This window comes from Plasmodium gallinaceum, assembly GCF_900005855.1.
Source record: "Plasmodium gallinaceum strain 8A genome assembly, contig: PGAL8A_v1_66, whole genome shotgun sequence".
NCBI lineage: Eukaryota > Apicomplexa > Aconoidasida > Haemosporida > Plasmodiidae > Plasmodium > Plasmodium gallinaceum.
The window spans coordinates 1-4,392 of record NW_021628226.1 but is presented as its reverse complement, the minus strand read 5'-3'; the positions used below and the strand labels follow the sequence as shown (position 1 = coordinate 4,392).

At 19.9% G+C, this 4,392-nt stretch overlaps 1 annotated feature.

Moving 5' to 3' along the window:
• Window positions 1-1,915: 1,915 nt before the first annotated feature.
• Window positions 1,916-2,322: a repeat region.
• Window positions 2,323-4,392: the final 2,070 nt, after the last annotated feature.

The window sequence follows — 4,392 nt, the reverse complement described above, 5'->3', positions numbered from 1 at the left end:
TTTAAATTTAAAAAAAAAATTTTTTTTTTTTTTTTTTTTTTTTTTTGTTATGAAAAATATAATAAAATTTTACTTCGATTTTCAATTTTTTATAATGAATATATTTTTTAATATAATCTTAAGAAATGGTATTTCTTAAAATATATAAACGCAACCATCATGTAATTCTTCCTTTTAAAATATATGAATCACAAAATTTTTTTTTTTTTTTTTTTATTTGTTTTTATATAAAAAAAATACCTGTATTTAAATTAACAAAAATAAGGATAACTTTTAAATTTAAAAGAATTAAAAATAAAAAGAAAAAGTAGGAAATACAAATTTTTTTTTTTTGTTCTTTTAACAGGAATTTATATAAATTTGTTGAAAATGGATTAAGGAAAATAAAATTTTGTACAATTTAAAGAAATACATAGAAACCATCTTTATATTGAACAAATTATGAAACAATTAAGAAAAAAAAGTAATTTATTTGAAATAAATATAAGTAAAAAAAAAAAAAAAATATACTACATAATGATTAAAAAGAATACATAAAATTAAAATACATCTTATGTTTAGTAAAAGAAAACTGAAATGGGAAAAATAAAAGCGTACAACAGGAAAATATAAATTAAAATTTCCCTATAAATCTCCCACACTTTCGTATAGGAAAAATTAGGAATTTTTTTTTTTTTTTTTTTTTTTTTTTTAAAAAAAAAAAAATGAACTGTAAAATATTTATTCATACCTTTTAAAGTTAAAAATTTTTTTAATTTTTAAAAAATATAAAATATATATATAAAAAATAATTTAGTGCATTAACATATTATTTTATATATATATATTCTTTTATTTTTATATATAATACTACACGTTTTTGAAAAATAAACGTTTTTTTATATATATGCACTCTTCATTTTTTTTTTTTTTTTTTTAACTGTTAGCTAAATATTGATAAAATTCCATCAGGAGGGGGTTATTTTTTGAGAATACTTAAAATAAAAATGCATGTGTTTATATAATGCATGTATCGAAGTGAATATAATATATATCGATGTGATAATATTTTCCTTGTTTTCACCTTATTCATATTAAGTATCTTATTTTTTACTTAAGAATATATTGTTAAATAGGAAAATCTGTTTAGAGAGATTAAACAATCAGTTAACTTATGTATTTTTTATAAAAAATAAAAAAGTGCATACAATTTTAACTGAATTTTTTTTTTTTTTTTTTTTTTTTTTTTTTATTTTAGAATGGGGCACAATATCTCAGCATGGTGTTAGTTTCCAGGAAATCAGAGGGGAAGAAAAAATAAAAGAGGTACATGTCAAATTTTGGAAGTTCAAAAGTTAAGTTCATTGAAAGTGAACTGCACATCCTCAGAACGTTCAGCTGGCCTAAGGCTTACTATTAGCTAAAACTGAAGAAATGTTAAGGAAACCAATATGGTGGCAAGTGACAATGACTGCCCAAGTGTGTTCAAAATATGCAAACAGATTTTAATGATGTCTCTTTCTCTTTTCATCAACCAGTATAATGCTCCTAATAAGACAAGTGAAGCCTTTTTCCAAACTTTACACACACAGGATTGAGGAGCCAGGTTTGTCTTCCTTAGACTATATCCTCTACCATAGTAAAAAAACTGTGAGTGTTCTAGGACCAATATAATATCCAGCAGAGTATTGTAATGAAAATGTTTTTTTGTTTGTTTGTTTGTTTGTTTTTTTCTTGTATTCTCCAAGTAACTTGTTTATGTACATTTCAGGACTTATTATTCACCAAACTTGTAGTAAAATAATGTTGTTAATGCTTCTACATTTTATGTATCCTGAAAAGATTGTTTTCATTGATTTCACAATATCTGTACTGTATTAAGACAGTTTTGCATTTTCTTTTCAGATGAGATCTTTGGAAGTTACAAACTATCTCTAGAGATTTTTATATTAACAATAATAATTTTTTCGCGTTTTGCAGTATTTATATAATTTATTTTGTATTTTGTTATCTATTTATGCTAATTTGAAAGTAATGTATTTGAATTTCTAAATATTACTTATAACATTATAAATAAAGCATACATAATTGAAAATGATAACAATGAGGATTTAAATTTTTAATAAAAATATGGAATTCTTATTAAAGTAAATAAATATCCATTAAAAACAATAAATTTTAAATGAAATAGATTATATAAACATAGTTTACTGGTTTATAATATAAATACAAAATTTTAATTAATTAATTTAGTAAGAAGAACTCGACATGTTGTTTATTAATTTACTTGTTCAATAATTTAGCAAAATCAATGAATAGACAAATAATAAATCATTATAACAAAATTTTTAACATGAAATTAACAAATGAATACATCAAAGAAAGTGTAAAACAATATGTATTAGAAAAAAACATATTATTTTTTAAAAATTTAAGCATAAAAAAAAAATTTTAATTTTAACTAATTTATATATATACATACGCATTTAGATACATATATGAAATTTTAAGATTTATAATTCATTTATTGTAACAATGTTTTGCTCAAGTGTTATAATAAATATGTTAAATATAAAATATAAATTCTTTGATATTAATTTTGTATACCTCTCGTAAGAATATTTTATCTTCATAGTAAAAGTATTAATTATAACTTTTTACCATTAATAAATTTTTCCTAAAAAAACAGACAGTATTTAAAGGAAGAGTTATAATGTCTTTATTTCGCCAAAGTGCAAGCATTATTTCTGAAATACAAAAATTCTTAGTCTTTTATGGGCAGACTACTTAATAATTTTCATTTCAAGGATTTCTCTACTGCTCATAGAAATAAAAAAGACTCTCTTCTATTTCATGAATGTGTTATATGAGCAGAAGTGTCAAGTCAAACCATTAAAACATACTCAGCTGGCTGCCAAAATGGTTACATTACAGTCTGGAGTCTTTGGGGGCATTTTTTTTGTTTCTGTTTTGTTTTGTTTTGTTTTTCGTTAAGATAACACTGAAATGTCTTTTAGATTCTTAGGATATAGATAATGAATGGGTCTACAGTGTTTTTCAGATCAGTTTCATGAGGGGATATGAGGGTCTCTGAGTTTGACTGAAGTTCATTGATTTGATGCATTTAAAATGAAGGACTGTTTTCCCTACTATTAGGTGAAATAAGAGAAATGGGTAAATCTCTGGCAGGTACTTCAAAACAAAAAGTAGAAACCAGAAGCCAACTTTTTTTTTTTTTTTTTCCTTTTTCTCTAAAAAAAAAAAAAAAAAGGAAATTATACTTCTTTATATTTCTCACAATTATTATTATTTTAATTATGCATACATGTTTTTTTCATGTTTTTTTTAAATTTAAAAATGCATTTCTGTAAAAATTACAAGAAAATTATATATTTAAAAATTTTAAATATGAGTAATTTAAATGTAATACAACTTAATCATAAAATTTTTAAATATTTAAAAAAAATTATTCAAAAAAACAAATGCCATAAAAAAAATTTTTCTTTTTTAATTTTTTATATTTTAAATACAAAAAATTACAATCTGTAAATTTTTTCATTAAAAAAAAAAAAAAAAAAAAAAAAAAAAAAGATGCATGCATAAATTTTTAATTTTAATTTCTTTTCTATAACTAAAATTTATTTCATTATATATCACTATATTGTTAAATTATAATGAAATAAAAATCTATAATTCATTATAATTAGTATAAAACAAAAGATATCATTAATTATTTTCAAAATTTAAGTGTTATAACATAAAGGTCTACATATACTACTTTTATTTCCAAATTTATAATTTAAATTATAACAAATTATTTTTCTATTTTTTTTTTTTTATTATTATTGTCAGAATCAAATTATACAATTGTAGAGTTAAACATCAAAATATTATTTTACAGTAATAGGTATTTTTAATTGTGCAAATATTATTATTAATTTTTTTTTATTTTATCCTCTCCTTTTTTTTTTTTAGGATAAATGCGTAATTTGTATTTTTGCAGTTTTCTGTTTGAAAAAAATTAGAGGAAATGCTCAATTATTAATCTTAGATACAGTGTATATATGTAACATTTTATTAATTGATTATATTTTTATAATATTTATACATAACATATTTATGAAATTTTATAATAAAAATTAATGCAAAATATCTTTAAAGGAACTTTTTTTCTTAAATTTTTTAATATATATTATTTTTACTTTTTATAATTTAATTATTTTATTATTTTGAAAAATTAAGAATTTTATTATATCTAAAAATATATAAAAACTTATATAAAAATAAAAAAGTAACTATAAAAACTTATTTCTTATTACTATGATATATGGTATTTTTTTTTGGAAGATTAATAATACAATGTAAAAATATGATATACATAGAAAATAGTGTGAATTAATAACATAAATAATT